The sequence below is a fragment of the Ctenocephalides felis genome, unplaced genomic scaffold (genome assembly GCF_003426905.1).
Source record: "Ctenocephalides felis isolate EL2017-DRISC unplaced genomic scaffold, ASM342690v1 CF-g0.4_SCAFFOLD_00845, whole genome shotgun sequence".
Taxonomy (NCBI): domain Eukaryota; kingdom Metazoa; phylum Arthropoda; class Insecta; order Siphonaptera; family Pulicidae; genus Ctenocephalides; species Ctenocephalides felis.
This window is the reverse complement of record NW_020536999.1, coordinates 54950361-54972029: the sequence shown is the minus strand read 5'-3', so window position 1 is coordinate 54972029 and position 21669 is coordinate 54950361. Positions and strand designations below refer to the sequence as shown.

The 21669-nt window shown below is 28.5% G+C and overlaps 1 non-coding gene across 1 annotated transcript; it reads left to right on the top strand.

The window, feature by feature from the left end:
* The first annotated feature begins 21291 nt into the window (after positions 1-21291).
* LOC113364336 lies at positions 21292-21412 on the top strand. The gene has a single exon (XR_003366041.1). It is a non-coding gene; the product is annotated as a U5 spliceosomal RNA (small nuclear RNA).
* Positions 21413-21669: the final 257 nt, after the last annotated feature.

The following is a 21669-nucleotide window of genomic DNA, read 5'->3' as shown; positions in this document are numbered from 1 at the left end:
ACTTTTTACTACTAATATTTTAAGAAACAATTATATTGTAATATTAAAGAACTATTACTCATGTTTATTTACTCAAAGTTTATTTTTTATATAATTATTGTGCTATGATATTTTAATATTTCTTTTTTAAATACTAAAATACACGGAACCTAATATAATATTAATGAAGTAGAGTCTCTATATTAAATGATTGATTTATTTACAAAATAGAGATGACTTTTATAAGATTTTTTAGATTCATAAATTATCATGAAAATCAATAACAAAAAAAATATATTACTTGACAAAATTGACAAAAATTTAAACCTGCTGGATCATTGTAAACAAGACAATTTTTAAATAATTACTATCAAAATAATATTTTAATTTTGTAATTTCCAGTAGTTCCTAAATACTATGTTCTATTCAATTTTATTCTAAAAATATATAATTCTGTAAAGTTAATTTTATTTTAATTATCTAAAAAAATCTAACTCTAGAAATGTGAAATTAATTTAAAAACATGTAACTAATTATAATTTGACTATAAAAGTAATGTGAATATCTGCCAATTATTTCCTTACTAATCAGAGTCAGATAAATATATTTTTCTTTAGGTAATGCACATACATATCATTGGATTATTTACAAACTTCTACCCCCAGATATATTGTATATATTCCTGACTAATAATTATGAATATAGGATATATGTTAGTATAGGGTATATATAATAATTATATAGAGGGTGAGCCAATTAAAGTAAAAGCGCGGTTTATGTTGTTTCAGAAACAAAAAGGTTTGTTTCTGAAAAAAGTTATAAAAAGCACTATTATTCATTATTGTTTCAAAATATAAATTATTACCTTGAATTTTTTGGTTCACAGAGATATGGTACAGCTGCAATAAATAAACTAGTGATGTAAGGCATTGTGCCTTAAGGCAAATTGCAGAAACTTCCCTTACCAGAATTAAATATTCCAGCCGAAAAAACTATAATCAATCAATAATGATCAATGAATATTAACAATTATTTTGAATAATTTTAAAGAGATTATAAATACTATATATTCATTTGTTCATATAATATACATCGCTTATCGATCTTATCGCTTAAAATACTTAAACATGTTTACAGAGAAGAGATGTCGAATGAATCCATCTGAGGATATATTTCTTACGATTGCAATGACGCATATGATATATATATATATATATATATATATATGTGTGTGTGTTATTCAGTTTTCAGGGCAATACATCAATTAAAAAATTTGCACAAAAAATTTAATATATATATATATATATATATATATAAATATAGAACTAATATTTTTAAACTGAGTTGTTATTTATATTTGAATTATGAAACTTTGCATATATTTGAAAATTTTGAAAAAAAAATCTGAAAATTTTGATATTTGTTTGAACAGTATGTTTTTGGAATCATTCAAATCGGTTGATCCATAAGCTCGAAATCGTGGATATTGTAGATTAAGAGTAAATTAAGATTGTATAGAATTATATTTATACACAAATACATTCATCCATTTTTTCTAAGGTATGCCAAAATGTTCAAAAACCTTTGAAACGTAAAGATATATAAAAATTTTCATTTTCGATATTTTGCGATTACTATAACTTACCCTACTGGTAGTAATAATTAAGTAGAAGTAATAATTTTTATTATTCCGTATTATAAGATCTATGGGTCCACCCTATATAAAATATCATTACAAAATTCATTGAATTTCGTTATATTTTTAGTAACACACTTTTTGCTGTATAAATTTCAAATGACTTATACTTTTTCTTTTGTTCTCGAGCGATCAGAATTGACTGCCAATGAAAGTAAAACATATACTATTATTCTTATATATTATTATTATTCACACTCGTAATATTTCTCACGTTTATGTCTCTGATGTAAATGTCGATACACCTACAAATATCGTGCGAAACGTGTACGATACGATGTTGATGTTAATATAATATTATGTCATCGAAAAAGATATAAAAATATATATGTCAAGACAACTAAATTTAAGAAATAGTCTGAGAAAATATTGTTGCAAATGATTAAATTTCAAAATTTATAGAAACAACAGACTTGGATAAAATTTGGTAAAAATCAACATACTTTAATTATAATGTGTTACTATTTGTGGAGATACATTGATAGTTACTGGGACATTGTTCAGACTTTCAGACTATATTTGAAAAATATTTTCTGAGATACCGAGATTGAACTTGAAATCTTTTAACGGATCATATTAAAAACCTTTAACTCAAACTCAAACAATAACAATATTTACATGTTAATTGATGGCCATATGTGTCTGATCTGAAGTTCTATATGAGCCATGTCGCAATTTAGAAGAAGGCCAAAAAAATATTCTTTGATACATTAAGCTTTTTTTATTTTTATCTTATCTATTTAATTATCTAACTAGTTGGTTTGGTATTTAGCCTTGAGGCAAGTTACATGAACTTCCCGATATGTGTAAATAATTGACTTAATCAAAAAAAAGTGTAAATAATATACTTCATCAATCCTACTTTAAAAAACGATAATAATTTTAGTAAAGTTTGACGAATTTTTAAAATTAAACTACTTGTCGTAATGCCGTAATATTACAGTAAGTTCTATAAGACCATGATGTATATCGCCAAAAAAAAGTTCCATGAAAATCGGCTTAAATTTTTTTTTCAACAGTTCATTACAAGAAAACGGCTCGGTAGATTTTCACCTAAAATTAATCAGTACCATTCCCAACTAATATCTTTCGAACAGTTTTTGATTTTTTAAAATCGGTTCGGTAGGATGAGCTTAAATATGGACGAAAAGTTTAACACTTTTTTTTAAATTGCAAAGAAACGGCTTGGCAGATCGTCGCACAAAACTGACAAACGATAGTCCTCACCGAAATACATCAAATGGCTTTTAAATTTCTGAAATCGGTTCAGGCGCTTTTGAGAAAACGTCGATCAAAAGTCTAATTTTGACAAATGTCAAAAAAACTATACCAATTTTTGCAAACTTTGACGAATTTTTAAAGCTAAACGAGTTGTCATAGGGCCGTAATATTTTAGTATGACCTAGAAAACTATGGTATCTACCGTCAAAAAAAAAATCATAAAAATCGTCAAATTTTTTTTTTTAAAACGTTATTACAAGAAAACGGCTCGGCCGATCTTTACCAAAAACTAATCAGCACGATTCCCAATCAATATCTATCGAATGGTTTTTGAATTTTCAGAATCGATTTAGAATTGCGGGCTAAAACGTGGGCGAAAAATTTTTCACTTTTCTGCAATATACAACGCAACGGCCCGGCCGATAGCCGCACAAAACTCAGAGACGATAGTCCTCATCGAGATACATCAAATGGCTTTTAAATTTTTAAAATCGGTCCAGTCATTTTTGAGAAAACGTCGATTTACGGCAAAAAATCTGTTCACATACACACACACACACACACACATACACACACACACACACATACTTTTTCCAAATTTGGTCTCATTCGATTCAGAATGGCTTGAAACGTCGAGAAAACATAAAATTAGCGAATCGGATTTTTTGATGAAAACATAAACTTCTCCTTCGGGAAGTTAATAAAGTTACTATGACTGAAGTGAAATATTTTTTGATATTATTGGGGTAAATACAATACAAGCCAGTTAGCAGATTATTTGTTTTATAAGTGAACCAGGAAATAAATTAAGAAAATAAAATAAGCCATTCATATATTATAATAAATAAACGAAAAAAATTATAAAATTTACAATCAATTTAAATTAAATAAAACAAGATAATCAAATATTGCATCACCTTCTCGAGGAAAGTACATTTTATATGCAATATTATTTTTAATTTGGAAAAATAAAACATAACTACTCACACTTTGAAAAACCGCACTTTGAATTAACATCTTGATTTTAAAAATTTAGAAATTAGATTTAATCTTCAAAAAAGTAGTTTCACTAAGACTTTATTAGATTTTAGTTATCAAACCTGTCATAATAAAACATCTTTTCATACAAATCCAATCAACTTTAATCGATGATGATGTTAGCGGAAAAGTCTTCTTCGAAATCAAGCGAATTTATAAATAAAATTATATATATATATATATATATATATATATATAATACACGTATAATATTGCTGTAATGTGTTATATATATAACACATCATTCAATCCGTTACAATTTTTGATAATATGTAATGTAAAATTATCATAATGTAAATAATAATCTCGATATTAGCTTTTCTTAGTAAAAAATCTTCCTAGTTTTCGAAAATAATATACGATAACTTAAAAAACAAAAATTGGAAAGGAAGGCCCAAGGTCTTGTCTTAGAAATTAAAAACTACATAAACTGTATTGTAAATTGAAAAATAATGACAATATATATCAATTTAACTGATAGTTATTCAACAGTTATTGAAAATTTAAAAAAATAAATTAAAATAAACTTCGTTCCTGAAAAACAATCGTTTCGTCAACACAAGCATGAAGTTTTTTAAATCATTCAAGTCGGATGCTTAGTTCTTCCTAAAATAGCAATTTTTTGCATATTTAACTCTATATCTCCGAAACGGCTTTGCCAAAATCTAATTACTACTTCTCCTTATCATTGCGAATCGAATGTAAAATATTTTTCGATCATTCAAATGGGCTGATCCGTACGCCCGAAATCGTCGACGAAAAATTGTATCCACACATATACACACACACATCCATTTATTTTGAGGTATGCCAAAATGTTCAGGAAAATCTGAAACGTGAAGATATGCAAAAAAAGTCATTTTCGATTTTTGGCCCATTACTCTAACTTACCCATCCTACGGAAAATTAAAAAATGGTACAAAAATACTTGAGGGTTATCACCCAATTTTGGTTTATGGTATATTTTTACTTTTTTTTATTTTTTGGCCTCACATTTCACATGCCATATTCCTATTCTACGTTGTATTACTATACATACATTAGATTTTTTATTAGAATTATCACATTTAATATTGTCAATAATGTGATTAAATTACCTGGCGTATCATTACTTTCATAATTTCTAATACTTGTACTTTTGTCATATTTTTTTCTCGTGATGATCATATATTTTTTTATTTATCAGTCTGACATATTTTTATATGGTTAAACAGCTATGTAATAAATTATTTACAGAGAAAGATTTATAGTTATATTGGAAGTATCAGACAATTCTTCTTGTCAATTACTTTTACAATGGTTTGTTTGTAGCAAACAAGTGCTTCTAATAAAGATCAGCATATTTTTATAAAATAGTAGAAAACAACAAAAGTAACAGCACAATTATAGAGAAATCTAATAAAAATGAATAGAATATACACGGTCATCAAATCGATTGCTACGTTCACAGGTTCTGCGTGAGTAGTCAACTCGACTCAACTCGAGTGAAATTATTACAATAGAAATAGACAATTCGTGAGAAGCGTGAAAAGCATTTTGCGAGAACAACGAAAGTAATGATAGGATAGATCTCGTATAAAACTTTGGGTACGAATTAGTTATATAATGTTGCTAACACTATGGTTAATCTTAACATTAGATTAGGTAATCTTTCCTTTACTTTGATTTCCCAATTAAAATGGTTTAGTCAAGAGGTGTTAACTGTTAACGTAACAAAGCTGCAAGAAACGACTGATATACACCTTTTATTCCGCAAGAACGAAATGAATCAAAATATACTTGTATAATCAATTATCATTCAGAACTATTTATCTAAAATGAAATATAATGTTTGTTAAAAACATTACATTTATAATCATTGACTTGACAACGAAATGATCTATTTATTATTCGTAGTTTCTATAAATCTTTGAAGTCATTAAACTGGAAAATATTTTTTAGGCAAGACAGATATTACAGCTGTTCAAAGAATGAGATTATATCGCCAGCCAAAAAGTAAAAAAAATACAAGCAGTCAATGAATGTATGTTAATTTTAATTACATGAAGTTCTTCAAACACAAATATTATATGACGATGAGTGAAATTGTGAAAACAATATTTGTTTAGGCGTTGTTTAACATAATCCACTGCGTGAACGAATATAGTAGACATTATTAATCAGCAATTACTTCAATTCTTTAATGAAGGTTCATTTCTAGATGCTAATTACAATGACAAACCGATCATGTCATATGTGAAGTATAAAGCCATACTTATACACATTATATAAATGTGTATAATGGTTGATACAAATAAATATGTGCATCACGAGTGTTACCATATTACTAATAAACATTATTCAAAATTGTTATATGAACGTATGAACCTTACGCGCACTCTTTTTTATATAAAAGTACCCAAGATCTATTACAATACGTTAACTTCTATGTAATCTAACTATTACCTATCTAATCATACCGTACGATACCTAATGACCATCAGTTCCTACATTTATATATTAATCTATTACCGCTTCATCATTACTTGCTATTAACTTATCATATATAACATCCTACATATATTCCTGCATATCCTACCTATCTGTTTAACCCTTACAAACCTTACATTCTACCATTTACACGCTATATTTTACTCTTAACTATTATCTATTGTCTCTATCCTATACTATATTTTTTTACTCTTATCTCCCTATACTATATTATCTACCGTCCACGTCGGGAATTGAACCCGGGACCACCGCGTGGCAGTCGAGCGCCTTGACCACTACTCTATTGGGTCCCCACCAAATAATATATTAAGGGACGCACTGTTCTTCCGCGATACCTCTACCTATTAATTCAGTAATTAATACTAAGGTGACGCGACGACATGCGGAAAAAGGCGATCAATCACAGCGGTACGGTGGTCTAGTGGTCAATGTCGTTGCCTGCCACGCAGAGGGCTCGGGTTCGATTCTCGGTAGGGTTCGGAAAAATTAGTGTTTAAGAAAAATTATAGTTGTAAGATAAGAAATAATATTGGGCGAATTATGTATATAGGGTTGTAGGCGTATTAGGCGTACTATATAGTTAGTTAAAAAGCGTACAACATAGAATTTAAGGTTTAGGCATACGTGAATATGATATAAGTATCTTATAAGAAATACATACCCCATGCCCTATCGACCCTATATACAATAATTATGAATCTAATATTTCCTTATAAACAACGTCCTTTTATATATTTAAATATATTCAAAATATTAATATTAATAGAAATCCAGTCATAACCCCAGTGTTGAAAGACTAGACACTACAACTGTTCTAGATGTTCTCCAAGATATTTCTCAGCTTCTGTTATTATTATTATGCTAATTGTGCGAGACAACAATCGTAATTTAATTAGACTTTCGTAAAAAGAGACTAAAGCAAGTATTATATTTTCTAATTAAAGAAAAAATCGTATGCGAAGCAAGAGTATATACGTTCGTGTCGTATCTCGAATCATGGGCATCATAATTAGCCGGCGGAGATTACAAAAGTTGATTCAATTAAAGAAGCTGTCACTCTCAATAGCGCAATTATGAAATTGTGTGAAAAATTATTCACATATATTGAATTATATTTGGTGTTTTATCTGAATTTTTTAAATGTACGTGAGTGGCATTTTGATCGTTAACCTGACAGCAACAATGTGACGAATTTCACAGTCGGATATTATTTTAGCTGATTCATGAAAAGAGAGACATTGCAATCTATGATCACACAGATATAAAACAACAAAAATTGTTGTATATATATATATATATATATATATATATATACAGGGTGTCCCAGAACTAAACAATAAGCCAAAACGAGGTGATAGTATTGATCATAACTACCATAATTTTTAACTTCCCGAAGGGCAAGTTATAGTAATCGCAAAAAAATCGAAAATAAAATTTTTATATATCTTACGTTTCAAAGGTTTCTGAATATTTTGGCATTCCTTAGGAAAAAATAATGTATGTGGGAGTGTGTGTGCGTATGTGTATGTACGTGCGGATTCAATTTATCATTGACAATTTTGAGAACACAGATCAATCAATTTGAATGATTCAAAAAACATTCGATTGCTATTAATAAAGAGACATACTGACTAGTTTTCGGCAAAGGTAAGTTCAGCCGTTCCGAAGATACGGAGCAAAAGTGCCAAAAATGGTAATTCAATTTTTCAGAGAACCGAGAGTCTGATTTGAATGATTCAAAAAACATTCTATTTATATTGACTAAATAAAGAACTGATAAATTTTTGAGAAGGCAGGTCTAGCGGTTTCGGATATCCAATAAAAAAGTGAAAAAAATGCCATTTGGCGGACAAAAATTATCATATGTATATGTCTAGCATATCAAATTATAACATATTTTATAGATATTTTAATAATAACAAGTTTTGTTTACTTTTCTGTGGGTTCTATACCAATGTTTAGCAATACTGCGACGCAGCGCCCTCGCGCTTCGATATTTCGTTTCTACGCATCTAACGAACGTATCGCGGTTGCTTTGAAAAAACAAATCAAAATTTCCAAAATATTTCAAAGTATAAAAACAATCGAATTTTGCAAAAAAGTAAATTTTTTTTTTAAATTCAGAAATCTCAAAAATCGATTTTTTTTTAAAGATATTTAATGTTTAGCACGGAAAGTTCTAGCAATTTACCTGAAGGCACGATTCCATGCACCACAAGTTAAAAAAAATCATCTCACGTTGTTTGAAAATTATGAGCTTTTAAGTGCAGCCTAGAGCTTTGGTGAAATTATGACCATTTTTCAGGATTTTGGTAAATGTTCATTAATTTTGTTCAATTAAACTTTGGAACCGTAATCATGAGTAACAATTCTAGGACCACAGTAAAAAATAATAACACAATTGTCCCTAGATTTCAAGAACTAAGATTTTTTTTTTGAAGTACGATTTTATTTTTTTTTTAAATCGGGGGGCTTATAAAAAAAATTTCAATAAGAATTTTTTAATAATAAAATTATCAAATATTTTACCATTTTACAATACTAAATTATTAAATGCGCCAACTTTTGATGAAACTTGCCAACACACTTTAATTCTAAGTTCAACAAGAAATCTTAAATCATAAAAACTTAGGGCAATTGCGTTATAATTTTTTACTGTCCTAAAAATGTTATTCAAGTTTATGGTTCCAAAGTTGAAATGAACAAAATTAATGAAAATTAACCACTAAATTTCACTAAAGCTCAAGGTTGCTAATAAAAGCTCATAATTTCCAAAGAAATTGAGATTTTTTTTAAATTTTTTTTTTCAGTACAGTTAAGATCAATACTCTAACCCCGATTTGACGTGATGTTGAAGTTCTGGAACACCCTGTATATATCATTTATTTATATTTTGTTTTCGAGTTTACATATTTAGTTTATAATTGTTTTTTTTCCTTCTATCAATAAAAGTTAAAGCCTAAAATCTAGGGAAAATAAAGTCAGTCTTTAGTAATATCTTTAGTTGATATTATACTCTATAATACATATATTATAATATTAAATTTTTACAACAAGTATATTTCTAGATTTCAATATAAAACATTTTCCGCTCTGGTTATTAATTTTTATTACTAATTAATTTCTTGAACAAATATCTAATATAACATATAGGGCAGTAGTTTTTGCTCAATGTGGTAAATGTTTTAAAAAAAATCTTGATACCATGGAAATTAAAAGTAAAACTAGCTGTAAGTGAAATTCTGTCTTAAGGCAATTAGGGCATCGTGCCTTAAGGCAAATTGCTGGAACTTCCCGTACCAAAAATTATTATTTTTTTTTAAAACGATTAACATTTTTGAAAAAAAATTAGTTTTAAAAAATAAGATTTTTGAGAAACTATAAATTGGACAAAAAATTAGTTTTCTTTGAAAAAAAAAAATTTTTTTTTTTAAATTTTTTTTTAAAAAAATTTTTTTTTTTTTGAAAAAAAAATTTTTTTTCTTTATTTTGACATATTGTGGAAGATCTGAACTTTTTTTTCAAAGCAATCGTACTGCTTTAACTGCGTAAGCGCCGCGTCGCTGTCTAACGCATAAGCATTGGTATGGAACCGATAGGAATGTTAACAAAATGTATACTTATTGTTAAAATCTCTATAAAATGTCTGATAATTTAATGTGCATATGTCTAATGATCATTTTTGACCGCCAAATGGCTCATTTTTTTACTTTTTCCTCTATATCTCCGAAACCGCTGGACCTACCTTCATGAAAGTTGTATCGATTCTTCATCTTGTCAATACAAATAAAATGTTTTTTGAATTATTAAAATCGGACGCTCCGTTCTCTTAAAAACTGAGTTACCGTTTTCGGAACTTTTTGCCCCGTATCTTTGGAACGGCTTGACCTGCCTTTGCCAAAAACTAATCAGCACGTCTCCTTATCAATACGGATCGAATGTTTTTTGAATTATTCAAATCGGTTGATCCGTGTTCCCGAAATCGTCGACGAAAATTTGTATCCGCACATACATACACACACATACATACATACACACACACATACACACACACACACACACACATACATCCATTTTTTCTAAGGTATGCCAAAATGTTCAGAAACCTCTGAAACGTAAAGATATATAAAAATTTTCATTTTCGATTTTTTTGCGATTACTATAACTTGCCCTACGGGAAGTTAATAATACGTTTCAATGTATCGATAATTTACAAAAATCAAATTGTTTAAGAAAAAAAAATGAAGCTTTATATAGTGAACTTCCGATTACATTATAACGCTTTTAATGATTTCAAATAACATAAAATACTAAAAAACATAAAACTGTATTCATGATAATAAAAATGTGTACAACGTGACGGGTAATGTTCCAACGTGTATAATGTTAAACATAAAATCAATCATAATTTTATTCATTAAATTAAAACATGTACTGTGAAGATTTACATGCTAGTAAAAATATTTAATAATATTAACTACAGTTGATACTTTATATTTCAGAGAATATTTCGCGTCTTTGGAATTCCATTTATCATCCAAAAACCCATGAAAGTGTTCAAGCAAGTCGTTTGATAGCCTTTTGCGACCATATATCTTTGGGTGTATCCGGGCAAAATATTTTCTTATACCGTAGTAAAATATGCATAACTTTTGTTAAACCTTGCCTGAAAAATATGCATCAAAGGATGGATAATAGAAAAGGCATTTAGGGAGAATGAAAAACTCTGTGGGTAGAAAAGAAATCTTTGTTCAGTATATAAATTTCCTTAAAACTATCAACTATAGCTTCTAAAACATAGAAAACCTTAACAAAAATAATATATTACCTGTGAGAAACTCTATTTTATCAAAATATTATTATTTTTAACACAGTTAGCAAAATCCGATGTGTTAGAAAAAAAACTCAATAAATGAAAAAATATGCAAATACATGTGATTTTTTACAGTAGATACTTAAAAAAAATCATACTGAAATATTGTAAATATTTACAGTAGTATATTATATATAAATTAAATCACATTTTTTTATTGAAAAAATATATATTGGTTAGAGCGATGCTAAAGGTTCTGTGGGTAAAAAAGGTCCACCACCTATCTCAAAGACAAGTAAAGTTATGATTTTTTTAACAACAATATTTGAAAGTAGAGGAAAAAAGTTGTATAACCAGAAAACCAGCCATCACCTTATTCTTATGACAAAAAACACCGAACTGAAAATCCATAACAAAAGTCTTACATTTTTGGTAATGAGCACTGTTATTTAGATTACGTAACCTCAATATACATTTTGGCATACCTTAGATTTTTGGCATACCTTTGGATGTGTGTGTGTTTATGTACGTATACAATTTTTGTCAAATTTTCGTTTTCGTTAAAAAAAACTTTCGATTCCTATTGATAGGGAGATGTTCTTATTAGTTTTTGAAAAGGTCGATCCAGCCGTTTTGGAGTTACGGAGCAAAGAGTGCAGAAAATAGAAATCAAGTTTCTGAGAGAACGGAGTATCCAATTTGAATTATCCAAAAAACATTAAATTTATAATGATAAGGAGAAGTTGTGATTGGTTTCGGCAAAGGCAGGTATGGCAGTTTCGTAAATAATTGGTAGTGAGCAATGTTATTTAGATTATGTAACCTCAATATAATTTTTAAATATACGTTATTTAATTGTTTTATGAGATGTATTGCTAGTTCAATGTTAGATACAACAATTCCTTATGTGACCTCTAAAAAAGGATACATATGGGTAAGGTAAAAAGGAGCAACTAAAACTTTACCCTGACAAAGATGTGAACAATAAAAAATAGTAAAATAGGTGAATAAAAGAAGTAAATTGAGTTAAAAAAGCAATTTTACAAAAGATAAAATTCATAGAATGAATAGTTTTCTCAAGCCTGCTGATGAATATTTCTGACCAAATACCAGATCCAGGTTATATACAGTGTTATTTCTGTAAAAATGTACCTCAGAAATCTATATTTTGCATTGGTTGAATAATGTAGCTATTATTTCGTAAAATACCCTTGAAGTTAAAATAAATACTGGACCTGCTTGTCCTCTGACCATCCCATTTTGTCCCGGCTATGGGGTAAATAGGACCAGGTGATAAATTTTTGGAAAATAGCAAAAAAAACCATTTCCACTATGATGAATTAACATTACTAAACCTAGTCAGATAGTCGGAAGTATTACTGAACCTACTCAGATAGTTGTTTATTAGATATATGTTATTTGTTGTGATATGATTGGTTCGATTCTCTCAATATATTCGCCCAAAATCAAATTGGACATTTGTGTCCAGCCCTACCCTAGATCAAAAATTGTTAACAGTAGCATTACATTTTACACGTGATTGGCAATTACAAACCACATGTTCAAACAATGTACCACAAAGATTCGACTAATTAATCTAAATGTTCTATTTATATTGAAATATATCACCCATTAAATAAGCCTAATTTAGATCATTGTGATCATAGTGTAATTTGAAAAGACTAATAATAGTTTGTGTTGGCAGATCTTATTCAAAACAAGTTTGCCGCCAATATTGTATGAAAGACAGCTAGATAATTGACTTACTTTTTATGTTAGGAAAATAGATTATCTAGTTTATGTCAATTTATATACAAACCTTAATACAATTTTTTTTTCATTCAGAAATTTTTTTTATACAATTTTCTATTCTTCACAAATTTTATTAAGGATATTAAAATTCAGTGCACTGATGCTCCCAATGATGTCTAGACTAAGCGTTTTTAGAATGTAATTTAGAAATCAATACTAGACGCAAAAGTGTGTTTAAACTAGTGGTGCATGGCATCGTGCCTTAAGGCAAATTGCTGGAACTTCCCGAACCAAAAATTAAAAGTTTTAAAAAAGCTTATATTTTTTTTACAACTCTGAAAAAACGATTTTTGAGATTTTTAAGATTTTTGAAAAAAATTGACCTTATTGAAAATTTTGTTTTTACACTTTGAAATATTTTGGAAATTCTGAACTTTTTTTTTCAAATATCGAAGCGCGAGGGCGCCGCGTTGCAGTATAACTGATAAACATTGGTAAAGAACCCATAGAAAAGTAAACAAACTTTGCTTCATTATTAAATTATCTATTATATAAAATATGTAATAATTTGATGTGCATATGATCATTTTTCTCTGCCAATTGGCCTTTTTTCGTTTTTTCTATTGGATCTCCAACACCGCTAGACCTGCCTTCGCAAAAATTTAAACTTCATTTTGTCAATACAAATGAAATGTTCAAATTATTCAAATCGGGCGCTCCGTTCTCTCAAAAAATCAATCGCCATTTTTGGCACTTTTTACGCCGTATGTTCAAAACGCTTGACCTGCCTTTGCCAAAAACTAATCAGCACGTCTCATTATCAATACGAATCAAATATTTTTTTAATTATTCAAAGCGATTGACCCGTGTTCCCGAAATCGTCGACGACAATTTGTATCCGCACATACACACATGCATACACATACATTCATTTTTTCCAAGGTATGCCAAAATGTTTATAACTAAATACTAAAACTGATAATTTTTGGGCACGAACTATTTGTGTTTAAAAGTTTTATGATTGCAGAATCTATTACCAACAGTAATGATTTTGCCAATAAAATTAGAAACAAATGTTAAGACTAATTAATAATGTTTTTACTAAAACATAATATCATATGTTATAGAATATTTTCTCATTTTATGACTTCGTTCAGGAATCGAGAAAAAATGAAATATCTAGGGCAAAACTTTTATGAAACAGAATACACCAAAATCAATAATTTCTCACAAACTATTTTGGTCCATTTCCAAATTGCGTAAACAGATACGTGTCCGCCAAAATAATAGGTTCAAGACTAAAATCACTCACATAAAAAGCAGTTGGCACTTGTTTTTATTATTAAACATTTCAGTTTATTTTTAACACGTTTTTATGACGATTTTCAAAGGCTACCAGTTGAGAATTCAACAAAGGTATGCTGACAAATTTGAACTATAAAAATTATGACTAATGGTAATAAATTAATATTCTAACAACAAGTTAGAATATATAATTAATATTATATCAGAATTATGAGAATCAGAATAATAAATGTTACGATTGATTTTATAACAAATAGCAATAAATTTGAGCATTAATAATCATTAATTAATCATTTTTATATATTATTGATAATCATTATTTTAGATTGATATGTAAAAAAAAATTCTTATATTGGGAAATAAATGAGTAAAACTTAAAAAACGAAAGTAGGTCGTATGAAGTGAATACGTAAAATATTAAATAAAATAATTAAAAACTGATAAAACATCATATATCATCGAGTCAGTTACTATTATTGTAATTACAAGACAAAAAATAGGTAAATTTAAAAGCCATATTTGTGCCTTTATTTTCCCTTATATAACCAGTTTTCCTAATTTGTCTAACAGTGCGAATTATCAACTATACTTTTATCAACTTTATGAGAATTGTTCATATTTTCAATAATTCTCCAAATGTTACTTTTTTTAAAGAGATCACAAAGGAGTCAATATTCGTACCTAATATAGTTGATCATTATACCTTTTTTCATATGTGACTCTCAGTTCACTTTATTTTTCTCATTTTCTTTCAGTAAAAGCACCCAAATGAATAGCCATTGCCAATGAAATGTTTTTTTCATTCCACATGAATTCATAAAAATCCAGTTTTTATAGTGTTGCTGTAATTGCTGCGTCAGGTAAAAATAAAATAGTAGCATTTTTATCACAAACTATTATTTGATGCCAAAAAAACTACTTTCTAGAAATTGGTGCAAGTTGATTCAAACCAGCGCAAGAAAAAATATAATAATTTTCTGAAAATGCCAACACTTTCTGGAAAATTGCATTTTTTGTTTATATGCAGCAATCAGAACTCAAGAATCCTATGAGCTTTTGTTTTTATGGGCTTTGAACTATTTAGAAGACAGACTAACAGTTCTCTTATCAATATGTGATATTTTTGTGTTATTTATTCATTATAACAACACATATTTATAATACACAATTTAATAATAAATTATATATAAATTGAACAAAAAATATTTACCCAATACCCTTATTAAAAGTTTGGTTTAAAGAAGTTAACCCAGGATTTTAGTTCGGAGCTAATCTTGGTATGAAAGTGTCTGAGAAGTCATAACTTATATATTTTTTAATAGTGTAAAAATAAGTTCCTTAAAAATATTATTAGGTAATTTATAAAATTTCATATTTTTTAATTGTATTAAGTATTAGATACTTTTTGGCAAATTGCTTAATGGCATAATCCATCTAAATTTTTAAATGAGGAAGTTTTAACGTGTGACTTTTAAAAAGTATGTTTTATGTCGTAATAACTATATTTGGGATTCAAATTTGAATTAAACAGATTCGCATTATTTTTTATAAAACAACGTGAAATTAGCAGAAAAATTCCGTTAAAATCTAGAAAAAAAACTCATGAAAAAAGGTGGACAAGATGTAGTCTACGATACGGAAAACATAATTTTCAAAGTTACTCTAATACTAATGATATATTTTTAGTTTGATGCAGTTATTGTCAGGACCGTTATTACTACTGCTTGATATCAGGTAGTCCAAAATAGGTATCGAATCCGGTATTTTGGGTTTCAAAGTTAGTAACCGTAAAGCCACAGAGAAATTCAATTACAACAGACCGAAGCTAAAACTATGCAAATTAATTTCATTATAAATTTATAATAGAATTGCATTACATGTAGTATTGTTTTGTGATAACTACAAAACAAAATTCATACATTTATAAACTCGTATTCGTGGACTCGGTTGCTGCATGTGTACTACTATCATTGAAACTAAAACTTGACTATTGTTTATGTAGTCCTCCCAAAAACTCAGCTACTGTAAATTATATAACCGACAAATCATCATATTTTCTCTACCTCAATTGATCATTATTTATAAGCCTAAACAGGTACAAGTTTAGTCGTAAATTTAATTTCGAATACAATTTAGGAAGTCGCGATTACCTTTAATGATTTATGCGGCCTGATGCCGTTGTTATTACGCTGCACTGAATATGGGCATGGTGTACATTGTTCGGCTCGGTACCTGAACGGATGTAATCCCATTTGATTCCATGCATATAGTCTTCCGGAGATTGTTCTTATAGATTTGAAAAAAAAATTACAGGCATAGTGGGGAATTAACAAAATAAAATACATAGACATTATTTACAATATTACATTTATTTTTGAAGGTTATTTTAAATTTTTGCAACACTTTTGCAACATTCAATAGTTCACTTCTATAAGCTTCACACAATCAACAACGTAACGGATTACCTTTCAACCTTCTTCCCTGATATACTTATTAAGGAAACAACTGAATGCTGATTCCTCTGTATAACTACAGATTGTAATTTTTGAAAGCAAATAAAAAAAGATATTTACTAGACCATAGAGGCTACATTTTGAAGTAAAACTTCTTTAGGCGCGACTAGGATGTAAATCCGTACAAATGCAACGGAAGTGCGTTACGGCCGAGTCGAGTGAAAATGATTCGTCATTCGCTCTCGATGATATCATTTCTATACGGGTCAATTGTGATTAGTCGTCATGTATATGAATAAAGATATGTCGTTGTATGCGTACCGGCATCAGCGATGTATACGTACTTATATCAACAAGGAAATCGGCATATATTTTGTAGGCAAGACAAATATTACAGCTGTTTAAAGAATGAGACTATATCGCCAGCGAAAAAAAAAAAACAGCAGTCAATGAATATATGTTAATTTTAATTACATGAAGTTCTTCAAACACAATTACATGAGTGAAGTTGCGAAAACAAAATTGTTTAGGCGTTGTTTAACATAATCCACTGTATGAACGAATATTATAGAATTTATTAATCAGCAATTATTCATTTCTCTAGTGAAGGTTCATTTCTAAATGTTAATTACAATGACAAACCGATCATGTCATATTTGAAGTATGACTTCAATTACATTATTGTTTTTATATATTACACATATTTTTAATGCTATTATAAATATATAATTTATAATTTATCATTATATAAATGTGTATAATGGTTGACACTAATAAATATGTGCATTACGAGTGTTACAATATTACTAATAAACATTATTCAATATTGTTATATGATGTATTTATTTTTACTTAAATGCCATCTTGCACAGTAGCAAATAAGTTTTACTTCAATCGCGTGTGAACCTTACGCGCACTCTTTTTTATTTATTAAAATATATGTTGATACATAACATAATGTATATCATACACGGAATCGACCAGATTCGATCTTTGTCATGGGCAACCTGATATCGAGTGATCTATTTTCACTTCAGATCTAAAATATGTTTTCAAGTGAAAATAGAATATTTTGAAATACAACAAAATGTATAATCTTTGAAAGTTAAAAAGTTAATTGTATAGAACTCCAAGTAAAAATGTTATAAATATACGTGTATTATATGATTGTCAAGCGGATGCAAGAGTTATTGTTTCCGTGAAATGTCTTCCGCAAATTATTCATAGAAATTTATGATTAATTTTCAGATAGCAATAGAAAAACTGAAACAAGTATCAACTTTAACGTTAGTAAATCTTTATTTTGTTGTAGTTCATTATATGATCTGTTCATTATTCTCTAATGTATTCATTCAAGATTATATTCTAAAAGAAATGACAGAGTAAAAACAGTCTTGATAATGTATATTAAGAGAACGCTAAAAGATTATAATTAATAATTTGAAGATACTTTTTTCAGTATATATTCTTTAAAATTAAAAGTTTTTTGAAGCTTGTATACTACTTGTGGCATATCAAGATACTTTTTAAATTCTAGTAATAATTCCGACAGAAGAGAATTAAGCTCTGCTCCATATAAATATAACTTCTTTATAGTTGCCTTACAATTAGACACTACTTAGAGTAGTTTTATTAAAATAATTTGTCTACCAAGATCGTAGATTCTACGTACTTAAGGTATCAAAAAAAAGTTAAAAAGTTATTAGGATTTTAAATTTTTCCTGAACATAACAATGTATGTAGGTACAAATATAAAAATGACACAGAGGTAAGCGTTAAAAGATTATAATTTAAAATTGAAGATAGCTTTCATAGAAAACATTGGCATTTAAGTTCATGAAAAGTCAAAGATTATTTTCACTATATTTTTTGGTCCTTGGAAATAATTAATGTTTAGAGAATAATAATAATTAAAAATAATTATAAGGTATTAAATCTAGAAATTGATGATAAAGGTGGGTCTCAAAACAATTGTTTCTTACCATACCTATGATTTTAGCTCCCCAAATAATTTGAAGAAAAATGTGTATATATTATTAAGCTAGGAATAATGTTGCTTTAGTATGAACTAAGTTTAAATAATTTTTGTTCACAAAATAGCGACTGTCTAAAAAAAACACATTTTTTACAACTTTTCTAATACTCTCGATTTTTTTTAAAAATAGTAAAAATCGGAATTCGGACAGAAGTTCATACTGAAGAAAAGTCTATAAAAAAGACTGAAAACTTCAAGTTAATCGGTCCAGTATAAGTTGAGAAGTCGTGGATATCGTGTCGAAAAAGACTGTTTCGAGAAATGAAAGTTAATTTTTAACAATATAAAAAAAACGATTTTTTTATTTCTAGAGCAAAATACACCCTTAAAATATCATTTAAATAATGTTCAGCAACGTTCAATATTCAATATTCAACGAGTACAATATATTTTATAAAGAACTATTAATATATTGACTCTAATACGATAAAACTACGAAATCCTCATATGTTGTGATATTTGATCAATTTTAATCATATAGGCATAGAGCATTGATTCCCAATCTTTTTAACATAGAAATTCTTTGGAACTTTATAAAAAGCTTTAAAATGTTAGTTCAAAATACCAATGCACTATTATAAAAACCTCTAAATTTTACAGAACCAATACCTATTTCTCCACCATAGATATACAAAATAAGCGCTCATAACTAATACATCATCCTGCCCTATTCAACAGACAATTACAACTAATTTTAGAGCAGAATTGCATAAACATCTCATGCAAATCTCTGTCGGTTTCTTTCTGTATAATATGCATGCATGTAATATTTCTGTTATTACATGTATACAAATAAAGCACGTGTTTGACATTAATGACATACTACTGTCATATACAAATCGTGAACATAAACAAATAAACGTTTCCGCCGAGCTCAGGAAAAACACACGCCCGTGTATGTTGTTTTATCATTAATTATATCTGCATGACGATGTCATTCTGAATTATGTGGATTTGTTATATAGAAGTACAGAAAATATACCATGATATCCAGAAAGCGCAATTTGATTTACAGCATATAGAAGGGATTTCAAATTATATTTTTTTATTGAGAAACGAATTTGATTCTGTTCACTATCACAGTGATCATGGTAAACCATGATCTAATTTTACATACACAATTCTTCTTATACTCTTAGTGTGTATTTATTACACAAAAAGTGTAAATACACAAGTATGTACGTTGATCATTTCAAATATTTAAGAAGCATTCTGACCAGAGACGCACAAGACTGCACGAGAGAGATCAGGACAAGGATCAGGACAAAGAGATTGATAAAGTGTTATGTCTGGAACATAGCTCTGTACGGATCAGAGACATGAACTCTGAGAAAATGAGTGGGCGAAGAAAAGACTCTACCTACCACGATCCCGAAAAGAAAAGGAAACTGGGTCGGATCCATTCTGAAAAAAGAGTGCCTCCTGCAAGATACCGTCGAAGGCAAAATAGAAGGACTGAAAGAATTGGATTGGAAAGAAGAAGAATGCAGATGGTTGATGACTTACGCAAGAAGAGAAAATACAGAAAACTGAAAGCCGAAACACAGGACTAAGAAGCAGGGAACTAGAAGTTTGGAAAGAAAAATTAACAAAACAAATATTAAGTGATTAATGGTCATTAATTAATAGTAATAAAACGGTAATGGGAATAATAAACAAGGGAGGGTAAGAAAATCATTGATTTTGTGATGCTCTCATACCATGAACCTGCCTTTGGACAGACTACTATTTATTATTATTATACACAAGTAAAATAAACGCACTTTAAAATATAAAATAATTGAAGTTCATTAATTTCATTATTTCCATGAAAAAAAGACCAACACAAACATGTATGCAGATAAAAATTATTTACAAACATATTGTCATATGATCAAATTATAATATATGATATTCAATCAATTGAGATATATGTCATATTGACTTACATTATACAAGTCGAAGTAACAAATTTTGGTTTATTTGTTTAACAAAATAAATTTGTTAAATTATTGGCCACAGAGTGACAAATAAAATGTTAAAATGCGTAATATAATAATGCAATGATTTTCAAAAAGATAACGTATTTCATCTGAAGTATTAGTCGAATCAAAAATGCAAGTTAACTTTTCACCAGATGGTCGTAGAAGGACCCCTTTGGTTAGTAAGATCGTGGACGACTTGTATCATTGGTTTTTAGGTTCGATACTCATCTTGGGCATCTTGCTGGCAATCAGTAGTGGTATCAGAAATTAAATACTTAAAATATGATAAGTGTAAATAGCCATTAGAAGCATTGTTGCAATATTTATCTGACCAAAATTAGATAAAAAATACCAATATATAGAGAATGATAAACCACTAGGTTAATCACTAGTACGATGTATAGATTGAATTCAAAAGCGCATATAAAAAAATATTCGAACTCATGTTCATAGAGGGCCTTCAAACGCTTTCTAAGCCCTTACCAAAGCACTATTTCTAAAATATAGACCCTAAACTGTTAGTCAACACCTGGTCTACCTGCTCGTCACTCTGGTTTCCCTTCAGAGCGAATAAATCTTTCGCCTTTTACTAAAGATTTCCGTGGAGGGGAGCACTCAAATGAGTTTAAACTCAATTTTTTGTGTGCCCGGCATTTATTTGCTGGGCCAATAAATTATTCTATAGCATAAAATTGCAAAGTAACATTAAATAGGAGATTCATCAATTGAATGCTTGTTTATGAAGACAATGATAAGATAGTTATATTGAAAGTGTCGTTATATATGATAAATGGTTTTATTATAGAAACTATTCTTTTGTAGATGTCAATAATTTAAAGCACTTGAAGATACATCATACTACAAAAACTTTATTTTTGTTTTGTTGTTACTATAATTTTTACAAAGAAATAATAACCGAGAGA